Source organism: Vidua chalybeata, chromosome Z (genome assembly GCF_026979565.1).
Source record: "Vidua chalybeata isolate OUT-0048 chromosome Z, bVidCha1 merged haplotype, whole genome shotgun sequence".
Taxonomy (NCBI): Eukaryota; Metazoa; Chordata; class Aves; order Passeriformes; family Viduidae; genus Vidua; species Vidua chalybeata.
In genome coordinates this window covers 68,746,674-68,759,727 of record NC_071570.1, presented here as the reverse complement: position 1 = coordinate 68,759,727, position 13,054 = coordinate 68,746,674, and positions in this window count along the sequence as shown.

The following is a 13,054-nucleotide window of genomic DNA, read 5'->3' as shown; positions in this document are numbered from 1 at the left end:
ATACTGTTTACCATTAAAATTGTGATTGATAAGTCTTATATACTAAAGATGTGAACCTAGGCACACCACAGACTGCAGAACTCACACTGAATTCATAACCAAATGGCAAGCACAGTTTCCAAAACTGTTTCACATAGTTTTTATAGATAGTTTCACATAGATATTTTTATCGAAGATCTGTTCAGTTTAATTGGCAGCATATGAGGTAAATAATGCAAGATCATTTCCATAGGGAGATTGTTCCACATTCTTGCAAACCCTCTTCTCAGATTTTTCCTAGTGAGGCAGTGTGTGTTTCCCTTACAGCCATATTAAAATCTTTCTATTTCAGTGCTTTTAAAGGATTGTTTAATGCCAGGCTATTGTCACTGATATTTACAGAAAGTATGAAGATTCAGTAATTTTTGTAGAAAGCCTAAGATTTTTTATTCATATACTTCAGGAGAAAAATTTGATTGGTAGGAACAGATCAGCAGACCAAACTATTCTGTCTTCTTCATCCCAGTTCTTTGTATGCCTATGAAGAGCTATCCTTTATTGCAGTTGTAAAACTTTATTATTCAGACAAGACAATTAATAATATTATCTATAACTAATGCCCAGATTCTTGAATACCAGGCTTATCTATCAATAAAATGAAGATATTTGTTTCAGTAGAGACATTACAATACAAACAGCTATAAATCATATGGAAACACAAATATTTAGCAAACTGTTAAATTCAATAGAGAACAGACTCTGGAATCTTAATAGGATGTATCTGTAACACAATTGTGTCCATACATTGAAGCCTCTTAAGCATTAGCCCTTCATAAATAATAAAGCCAATCCATGTGAATAATTTTAAATAGTTAAAGCAGATGGGAAGAAGCTCTGTGCAGCTATGCTGCAAAGCTGTAGATCAAAGCTGATAACACTAGGAGAATGACATCTTTGGCAAAGAAAGGCAGTATTCAGGATATCTTCAGGTCAAGTGTCAGAATCTTTTACTGCTATTTTAAGCAGAGAAGCCTCTCTTTGCAGCAAATTGTATATGGAGGTGTTTCCTCCTGTATGCATAGTCTAGTTAGCAGTAAAAAATTGTCACTGTGATGTAGCCATGTTCAATGATTTATTTCATTTTCTAACTACCTTCTCTGACAGAAACAATTGAAATGAAATTATATCCCAAGGACAAATCCCCACTCTTTGGAAACATTTGCATCTCAGTGTTTATGTTCATTAACTGTTTGTCTTTCTTGGCTTTCATCCAGCAGCAGAAGACTGTTATCCTGGGACAGGAATGTATGATAATTACATTATCCCTTAATTAAAATATTGCATGGACTCCAAAGATAAATGTTGCATCTGTCCTATTTTCAAGCTGAACTGCATGAGTGATCCTGGAATTCAAAGCAGCAGCCTCTATACATCAAAACTACTGCCTGTGTCACACTTCACTATAATGGTGGATCCCATCCTTGTTTTACCAAAAGCATTGGAAATACTTTTGCCAACTTTGCAAGGACAAGAACAAAATCCAGCAAGAATTTCTATCCAACAGAACAGCAATATCTTAATCTCACTCACCTATACAGAACAAAAGCATTGTATTCTGCCAAGTATCTGACTAAAAGATGTACAGTTAACTTTTCTGTTTCCACTGAAACTGACTGTTATGTCTTTGTCATGTTAAACACAATATTTATTGCAGATTTGGTGGTACAGAAGATCATAAGATCTAAGTAACTACATAAATTGTTCTGACCCACTAGTCAAAAATAGTCTTGATTTGTATTATAAATGATCCTACTTATTCTAAATCTTATGCTAGTCATAAAATGCTATACCATTAAAGATCAAGGAAAGAAATTTCCAAACAGAAAAACCATTTACATAATCTTTAACACTGATTTATTTCAGAATAGATACACAGCTGAAGGAGATGTTTTCCTTTCAAAAATTAGGTATAAATGTCTGTTGTGGTTTAAGCCCAGATGGCAGCTAAGCAGCACACAGTGGAATGGGGATGAAAATTGAGATAAGAAGGGTTTAAAAATTGAAATAAAGTAAAATATAAGAGTAATGCTAATTAAAACAAACAAACAAACAAAAAACCCACCAAGCAATATACAATACAATTGCACATCACCTACTGATGTCCAGTCCATCTCTGAATAGGCATCAGTGTGCTATGAATGGATTAGTGAAAGATGCCTCTACCTGAATTAAGGTGAAAATGAGACCATGTGCTGAAGTCAATAATACAGTCTTAATTAATGGTAAATTTGAATTAGAGAGATTGAAAAAATAGAAAAAACTGGTGCAGGGAAAGGAGGGAGAGATCAGCAAAAGATAATCACCACCCATGGATCCAGCTGCATCCTGTTGGTCCCTTTTCACCCCAGGTTTTTTGGTGTTGGGGGTCTCAGAGTTGTTCTTCTGGGAGAACCACCCTTATACAGTACATGTTCCGGGAATCCATGGGGTAGTGGTACATGCTGTTCCCACAACTTGAGGTGATATATATATGAACAGTTGATTCCTTTCGCACAGCTTGCCAGAGTGGGAATATTTGTCTGGATGAATTAACTAGGAAGTTCCAACCAGGCCTCACCTCTGCCAGGCCTGGAATTAACACCTTCCTCTTGCAAATTCCTTAAGTTCCTTCCGTGGTGGCTTATCTTATGCAAAGTTTCTTCTATGGCCTTTTGAGACAGGGAACTGCACTCTTCAAGTCCTTACATGACTTCCCTCTGGGTAAGTCTCCCATTTTGTATACTGGGCATGACATTTTATGTTGGAATATCCCTTTGGCCAGTTCAGGTCACCTGTCCTGGCTGTTCTCCCTGGTTTCCTGTGAAGCTCCTCACTAGCAGAGAATGAGACACTGACAAGTCCTTAGCACTACTTAAAACCAGCCCAAAACAGTGTGTAATTAACATTAATTCTCATACTGAATCCAAAACACCAGCTACTAAGAAGAAATTAACTCTCTCCCAGATGAATCCAGGACATCATCAGCCATCAATTTCCATCTTGTTCTATCTCTTATTTTCACTTAGAACCTCTTGCTGAATGAAACATAAATTCTAGTGGTGAAATGCTGTAGTTATATGTTTGCAAAGATATAAACAATTGTAAGTGATACATTTGCTTACTCATGCAGAGATACTTGTAAGTGCTTGAATACTCAGTTAATAAACGTAATTCTGTCTAGTCATTTAGTATATAAGGTTGTCTAAATATAGAAGATATGTCCACTAGTTCATCTGAAAATGACACAGTTATAGTGTCAGAAGCCTTCTGAATCTTCTATCAGTCTCCTGGGTTTTGTTCTTTTCTCCTGCTTCTCATGCTGAGCCTTTTTTTTTTCCTCAGTAGATATCCGAAGAATCAGCTATAAATATTCCCCTTTTGCAGCATGAGCTATTTTATCCTCTTATCCAGGATACTGATTTTGAGGGCCTCTACAGAGATACTGTGCAGCAGATAGATCTGTTATTTGAAGTCTTTCCTGTGTTTAATCTGTAATATCCAATGCAAGGGGTGGTGCTGGAATTCAAAACTACAGGCTTCTCAAACTGGAGCCAGTTTGTAGTCATTAATGCTGGTTTAGGCTTAAACTGAGATTAAAAAAAGGCATACAATAATTTTAGCAATAACATCAACAACAACCACAACAATTACAATGACAACAATGATGATGATAATGATGATGAAAAATTATACCTGTAAACAATGAAAACATCTATAAAGGAGCATGGTGCAATTCTTGGTAATTCCTAGTTTTGTCTAAGAATATGTAAGACAGTTAAGAGCTCTCAGATACTTGGTAACAGTCCAAGAGCCCCAATCAGTTCTGTACCACCAAAGAAATACTGGCTATTGTATGAGATATGCTCAGTCTTCATTCATACAGTTGACAGGACAAAAAAGCCACAGTCACTGTCCCACACAGATAAGGAAAAAAGAAGTAGAGCATCCCAAAATTATGTCTAGCATAAAAGCTCTAGCAATTTTAAAGGATATTAATGAGATTGCATAGATTGTTCTGAAAACAGGCATCAGATGTCTGCTTTAATTAGTAGCAATAACAATCCTTCCAATCCCCCCAAAGTATGCTCCTTAAAGTTTATAAAAATATTTCTAGAGGTTTCTCTTTTAGACTGGGAGTAATGATTCTGCATCTTACTTCTCAGTTCCAGATTATAGTTTCTCTGTTATATCTCTGTAGGCTGAGTAAAGACCTGCCATGGATGGTCAGTTCCTGGCAATGTTTTGCAACAGTTTGGAAAGTAGAATTTGGGTGTTATGAGGGTGAAATCCCAAGTCCCAAGGTTTGGATAAACTCTGAAATATCAATACAATTATTTAAATCAATGGAAACGGTTTCTGTTCCTTCAAGACTCCTTTCACTTCTCCTTTCTTTGTTTGCATTTACTTACTTCTTCTTCAGCTTTTAACTGTTTTCTTGCTATTGCTTACTTACATCCTAACAGCATGATTCCTGTTTTCTTAGTACATCCTTCAGAGAAATTACCTTTGGGACAGATGTTATTTTCAAAAGCTTTCCTTTATATCTATTGCTCCTGGTCTTTGAAAGCCTAAGAGAGACCCATTTAAAGAAACTGTGGAGGAAAAATACAGTGAAGATAAACCAGAGAAACTTTTTTTAACACAAAATTCAGAGTCCAAACACACAGCTTTAGAAAATCTGGAACCAAATTCAAACTCCTTAGTTGAAGCCACTTTTTGAAAACTGTGATGAACTTTCTGTGGAGCAGGATAGTATGTTATGATGATCCTTTCTGCTCCACCTTTCCCTTTGAATGCTTAGCCATATCTAGTAACTTATCTGCTAGGGCAGTACATGTTATTGAATTAATATAAGACTGATCAATTTCAACATCAGGTTCCTCTGCTCACAGTTTTAGAATAAATTTACATACAGAGCTCTCCAAATATTTTATTTAAATAAAAACTTTCTTCCCATTAGAATGGTAAATATAGAATGCATTTTGAGAACTTTTGCATTTTATTAGAAAAAACCATACAACTTCTGCCTTTTTGTGCTTTTCTCAAACCTGTGGACTACAAAAGTAACTCTTTAGCTGAGAGTCTCTGTCCATTAAAAATTAATTGATGCCATCTTGTGGCGTGTAAAGAAAATGCGAAAACTATCAACCCATATTCTTTGCCACATCCTGTATAATTTTGCACCACATTTTTTTTGTGCATGTCCTTTTCTTGCCTTTTCTCTACCACGACGTGCATGCCATTTTGTTACAGTTCAGTCTAACCCAGTTCTACAGTTGAAAAATGTTACTTTAAAATCATAATTTAAGAAATCTTCTAAAGAAGAACAGTTTGTAATACATATTATGATCAAATTAAACCAGGAAATATAAAGAAATTGTTAATCTTATGGAACTAAGCTTAGTCTTTGACAAATTTAGTTTAAAGAAAAATTATGGAAAGGGTCTGTTTGGTGTTGGCATCACTGTGATATCATAAAGCTTGCAGAGACATAGGTTCAATACTCAGTGGAGCTACTTGTTTTTGCTATTAACTGGAATTTCTAGTGCTCTTTGATGCCTGGGGAAAGAAAGAGGCAGTTCTGCTTGTGATACCACCCTTCTGTATGTTCATCTTTACAAAGCAGAAAATCAGGTCCTAAACTCTGTGGAAGATCAAACTGCAATGTACACAGACCTTGCCAAGATTATATTTGCATTGTCTAAATGTATTACTTAGAATTTATTCCTAGCATTAATGGCTGTCTCTTTATAATGCAGTCATATTCCAAAGGAACGAGTGATTCTTAGTGCTTCAATTATTGAATTACTCCCTCTAAGAACTGGATTCCTATAACAGATCATCATAGCTACAGCTTCTTTAATAATGTGCCATCATTTTGTAGTTAATGATTCACCATTCTCTCTAATTTTATCTTAAATCTTGAAAATATGCTATTTAACCATAAAAATTAATAAACTTCTTTGGGAGTTATAAATATTGAATTATCTTCTGTTAAAATACTGCAAGTTGTATATCCTGAAATATTCACCTTACTATTCTTTTCAAAATTACCCTAGTTTTGGTACATTCTAGCGGTATCTGTGGGACCTCTTCTTCTGTTTCTACTTGCTGGAGTTAATTCACATAACCAGAATTAACATGAATGTATATGTGAATATATGGCATCCTGTATTTTGCACTTCAGCTCTAAAATAATGAAATACAAGTCAACAACAGACATTCCTTTTTTTCAAACATTAATATTCTTAGCAATTCAATATTTGCTGTTTCCAAGAAAGAATATTGTAAATATAAACCTAGTATTTACACTGTGTTTTACTTGGTGTATTTTTAATTAGCTCACCAATATTCAAGGTATATTTGCAATCTTCTGAGATCTCAAATCTAGATGTATGGAACACAAGCAGAATTCTCTGTATCTCTTTAAGCAGACTATTCAAGCCTCTTTTTTTTTACTCTGTTATTGAATTCTACTATTTAGTTTTGTGAGGACTGAGAAAAATGCACAGGCATTGTTTTAGAACTTCTTTCACATACTGTTTGAAAAATTTTCTAATGCTCTACTTTCCTGAAGACAGAAAGAATATACACTACTTATCTACTTCTAAAATATTAATTACTTGAAAAATGAATATTTTTTCCATTTGGTCAGAAAGAGAAGAAGAATTAAGTGTAGCTGTTCAAGTACAGATGACAATCTGACAGGCCACAAAATTATCTTGTTAACCACAGTTCCTTTTGACCACAGTCAATAGACACATGAACATAAGGATAGAAGATGGATAAATGACACTTTCCTCCCAGTTTTGGATGAAAGTGAGAATGATAGCATAACTTGGAATGGGAGCAGAGAGAGGATTTTATAGAAAAGATAAGGAGTTTGGTTTTGTCCATGCAATGCAGACATACAGGAGGTTGATACTGGAGTAACAAAATGAAGTGCAAGAATACGGTTGCCTAGTTCTGGACTGAAATACTGTTTAAAGTGCAAGCAATTTAGCAATACATCATTTAGTTTCCTTTTATCCAAAAACTAACTTGTCTTCTAGTGACTTAAGTGACTTCTCTTCTAATCCTTCCAGCAACCAGAAGCAATTTACAATGGCAGTAAAGGCTCCTCAATGAATTATTGCTTAATTAAAACATTAGTATCTTATTTTGCTAAAAGACTGGTAAGAAAACATAACAGCTGGGTGGAAGACTCTAGGTTGTGAAATTTGGCAAACTTTTATAACATCTAGTATTTATGTTCTCCCTTTCCATATTTTTTCCTCATTTGCTACTGAAATGATTGAGTATAGAAATTCTGTTCATGAATAGACACCATTCTACTGACAAAATTAATTTCCATTGATGCAAATGCCAACATAATAAAGTAAAGTTTCCCTTGCTACTAGGCCACCTGAAATCAGATGTTTATATGTTTGCAAAATATATGTTAGTAGCAAAGTAACACCTGTCAATTGAAACAATTACAACAATGGATGCAAAATATCAAATTAAATAATGCCAATAATAAATGTAAAATATTTCTTTTTCTGAGCATTTTTTATCAAACATCTGAACAAAACTCTCTAAAAGTTTAATTTGCCATGGAGCAGCAGAAAAGTGTTTTAATAAATATGTTGTCTGGGTACTGAGGAGAAAACTATTGCTGGTCTCATTATAATGCCTGTCCTGAGAACTATCAAATTGAATAGGAATCTTCCCCAAAGATAGCATTTCTATAGGGAATCTTTCAATTCTGTTAGGTAAACATAATGCTTAAAGCACACTGCATCTGACAATGAGCTGTAATTGATCTGCTTTAGGATCCAAAGGAGAAATTATTTCAGAAACTTAGCCAAATTCAGACTTCCATATGTGTTTATTTAGAGCCTTATCTTTGCTAATGATGAAATCTTGGTAATACAAAGTTTCACTGTGTTTTTTAAACTCAGAGTATAAGTAACTTAAACTCACTAACAAATGATGTAGCTACAGAAATGTCAGTTTATCCTAAAATAATACATTAAATATGTAAATTATACACCTACATGAAGTTTCTCCTGTTGTGAACTTCAGTCAGCTTATTATCTGTCTTGAAGATGCCATTTGCCAGAGACTCAAATTATATTAATTAAGATAGTGACATTGATATACTCCATTGATTTACTTTACTATGGTTTATTGCCTTTGAATCTTCAGGATTTTTTAAACTGATATCAAACATACTAACATACTTCTAAAACAATGTTTCAAGCATTGATATTGGTCTTTTTATATTTACATTCACCACTTCTGTCAGCTGCCGAAAGAACTCTTTTGAAATTGCATTTACTAATTTGGAAAAAAAACTACTCAATCTCATCTCCAGTTTCAACCCAAGTGAAAACTGAAGAGATTTCTGACAGCAGACATGGAATGTTGAAAGAGGAGAAAATAATTGTGGCTAAAATATTTAGCTGACCCAGTACTGATATGAAGGAAGAAATTAAGTCAAATGCAGCACTATTCATAATTTGGGAAATCCGAAGACAGAGGCAAGAATAGCATGTAAAAAACACTATTGAAGACTTGTTAGAAATGTGTAATGACTGTTTCTTAGTTCTGGTGAAAAAAAAGTCTTATCTATTAAAGTAAAAACATAATGTATGTTTTCTACCATATTTTAATGACTATTGCTTGTACATAAATAAAAAGATAATCCAATCCAACAAAAGGAATAAAATCAATATTTCTGTAAGTGTTAGCAAGTGATGACAAGATTGTGCTCAAAACTTTTTTTGCGCAAAAATTGGAATAGTGCAGAGTCAGGGAACTGGCAGAGCAGAGATGAAAAGCCTTGAAGGGTCAGGCCAGTAGTAGGTGTGGGTCATGACGCCATGTCTGCTGCTGATGAGAGGGTTTGGTGCTCATTAAATAGTTGCCATGCCTTACATCTCAGTTTCCTTCTTGGCAGCAAAACTGCAGCCAGCCTGCCCTTTGAGGACTATGCTTTGATAAAGTAGTAATGGACTGACTGTGTTAGTGTGCTAATTAACTCTTCTTTTCCTGCATTTACACTTTTATTCTTTTATCAACTATTAAAGAAAAGTTGGTTTACTGCATTTTCAAAGATAAAGATTCTGCTAAGCTCTGGAAGAAGAAATGTGAGATAGCAGAGACTAGAAGGTGTTAATGGACTTGCCCAATGAGACCCTGGCTGATGTATCACTGGTGTAAGCTCTTAGAGAACCATGCAATGACAGCTAAACAGCTGGTCTCTCCTTTTCCATACCTGTTAACGAGCATAAAAACAGCTTTTAAAATATTTGTGAAGTGCCCAAAGAGACAGTGCAATAGTTTATTTATGATAATGGCCCAACCCTGGGCAAACAAATGGGCTACTTTAATATGTATAAATTATTGTAAAATAAACTGCAGCAGAGGTAACTCAGTCTCACAGCTTCTTTGTGTTTGCAGCAGCAAATCAGAACACTTCAAGTATCACCAGCAGTAGATGTCTGCTTTTCCTGCAGATGAATCCTGTCATAGGGGCACATTTAGCCCTCTGAATGAAAGATTAACAGAAAGAGATAATGCTAGAAAGACATAGTTTAGAAGAAAAACATTCTTTCTTGTCAAGGAATTCCTTTGTGTTTCTTGTGAAAGCGTTCCTCTGCGCTCTCCCAAAATGCAGCTGAGGTTGAGGACCTACTAGTTTCATTTGAACAAGATGAATATAGCAATTTTGAAGGTATTCTGTTATGTGAGAGGTTTCATACTACTGATTTCAAATTCCAGAAATAATAACTTCTAAAGTGGCATTCTTATAGCCAGTGGAAATATAATTCACATCCATCACAGAAAAATCTCAAACCCAAACCCCAAATCAATAATTAATAACTCTGAACTTTTAGCATTAAGGTATTAGGACAGAAAAATAGATGACTGATTTCATTCTAGACACCAATTATGAAACATAGTAATAAAATATTACCATAAAACAGATTATCACAGCAGACCCTGATGTTCTAAAGATGAGTGGCAATGCTTGCTGAAGCAGAATATTATTGGAACTTCCAGCCACTGTGTAGATTACTTTAAAAACTGAGAAAGAAAAATTTCATTCCTTTATGTCCTAATAAAAGTATTGACTACAACCAAAGCCCTGTGGGCATCAGGGGAGAGACGGGATTCTGCCCCTCTGCTCCGCTCTGGTGAGACCCCACCTGCAGGGCTGCCTCCAGCTCTGGGGTCCCAGCACAGGAAGGACATGGAGCTGTTGGAGAGAGTCCAGAGGAGGCTACCAAGATGATCAGAGGGATGAGTCCCTCTCCTGTGAGGGAAGACTGAGACAAGTGGGATTGTTCAGCCTGGAGAAGAGAAGGCTTCTGGGTGACCTGACTGAAGCCTTCGGTACCTGAAGGGAGCCCACAAGATCAATGGAAATGGACTTTCTACAGGTGCATGTAGTGATAGGACAAGGGGGAATAGCTTACTGAAATAGGTTTAAAACAGAATCGATTTAGATCAGATTTTAGGATTTTTTTTTTTTTTTTTTTTTATTGTGAGAGTGATGAGGCCTTGGCACAGGTTGCCTAGAAAAGCTGTGGATGCCCAGTCCCTGGAAGTGTTCAAGGCCAGACTGGATGGAGCTCTGAGCAACCTGGTCGAGTGAAATATGTCCCTGCCCACAGCAAGGGGTTGGAACTAGATGATCTTTAAAGTCCCTTCTACTTTTAACCAATCTTTGATTCTGTGTTTTCATGAAAATGCAATATGCAGTTCCCTCTTCAGTTATTTGGCCACAGATAAATTTTCTCACATCCCTTGTTTGTTATATTACTTTTTTTTTAATCTATGATGAAAGGTATGTTCTAATACCATTAACAATAATTTTAAATTTTCTAAACAGATTTTTGATTTAATATGTATACTAATATGCAAACAACCAAACTCTGTCTTCCTACAGTGACATGATACAGCAACATGGTCAAACCTTTCCTCAGTGTGTGCATTAGAACAGAACCTCCCAGACTGCTGTCACTGCTGTCATTGGCATACTAGACAACTAACCCCTGGTCGCTATCTCTTCTTGCTATAGCAAATTTTTTGAAGCTGTGGTGAAATTGTCTTTAGAGACATGCCCTAAAAAAGCTGGTTTCTCCTATTGATCATATCACTCAGATTTCTGGGTCACAGGTAACTTCTTAACACACCAGGTATAACAGGGCAGTTGTTTTCCAGGTGGCTGAAACATGGATATTGACCTAAGCCCTACTGACTCACAGCACAGATGAGACCTGACACCTGTGCTTTCAAATTATGATGAAATTATGGGCTCATAACCACTGCTATGCTATGCTAGAAATCACATTCTAATAGACAACTGAAAGGCATCTTATTCACTGAACTCCTTTCTTTCTTTTGTAAGGCAAACACATGTTTTCAGTTTTGTTTTTGTTTGAAAAAATGCTCCCAAATGAACAAAATTGGAAGAAGAGAAATATAGGTTCTAAGGTATTTGTTTTATGAAATTAAAAAAAAAAAAAAATTCCTAAATACATTATCAAGTTGAGGTCTAACTCTACTCAAAGTGGCTAATCAAGTACTAGTTTCCAAGCATGAAGACTATAGAAGTAGCAGCAAGTTAGGTATTTCCAGAATGAACCAATGTTTGTGGACAACAATGCTAAACAAAATAGTACTGAAATCAACAAGTTACTTCAAAATGTGCATTCTTACTATCATACAGAATACAGAAATGACAATAAATTCTGGCAAAATGTTTTATTTTTCTCAGTAGTCCAATTTGGAGCCCTCTCCTGGAACTTCCAAGTATAAGGTCAAGTGAAATTTCATTTAACTTTATGCATTTGAAACATTGAGCAGCCACTTCTACCTCACAGAAGAAGTCTGTTTCCTTAGTTTTTTCCATCTGATGTGAGTCACATTATTTTTATCAGCTCTTCTATCTCAAAAAGACAGACATACAATGGTTGTATTACTTTGGCGGGTTAAGACATTCTACTAAGTAATATTTCTTAAAGTATTATTCTATTAAGATTAATATTAATTTTATTTTTGAACAAAATTTTAATTTTATTTTTGAACAAAAATGAGATTATGGAAAAACAGCAGATTGCTTTCTCACACTTACAAATGTTTTATAGATGTCACATTGTATTGATGTATTTATTAGTGGAAGATAAAATCTTATTGCTACAACATTTGAATTGAAGTTAATATTTGCAACATGGAGTCCAAATTTATGGATATGTAAATTTGAAAGAAAACTGATTTTATAAATTTTATGTAAGAAAATAAATAAAAGTGAATTAAAGAGAATTTGAAATATTACACAGAAAAATGTTATGTGAATTATGTCAATAACATATATTTTAAGACATTCAGGTATTTAACAGATAAAGGTGGCTGGCCCAGCCTTCAACTTAAAGGATGAATTGAGGAAGTTAAGAGTAGTACAAATATGACAAAGATAGGAATAACCTCTTCCTTTAAAACAGCTTCTTTTTTCTCCTGCTGCTTCTTCAACCTCTCCACATATTTACAGCAGAGTGTGTCTCACAGACTCAATAGATCAGATTATTTGTGAAGGTTGAGGCCAGAATTTTGGAATGCTTGTTCTGGTTCTGAAAGAGAGCCCGAGTCCCTGTGGAATGATTTTGGCATAAGGATAATGCACGGCTGACCACTGTCCTTTAAATCTTATTCAGACTAGATGTCAGTGTTAAACCTATGGAGTGACTGAGTGGGTAGTTTTCTTTTCTCAGCTGCTAATTATTTAGTTCATATTGTCTCACAAACATTTTAAACATTCACTGCATTGATGGATTTAGTGCTGGAGATTTAGCTTAAAGATTAACAATTAAATGTTTAAATTAAGATTACAATTTACATATTGACACAAAACTTACAAAATGGGCAGGCTGTATGTATGAATTGAATTTTAAAATACTTCCTATGTAACACAGTTTAATGTAATGCTGCCCCTGAAAATTAAATGCTATAATAAGTTTCAAAAAATATCCAGAATCCATTTTTTGTT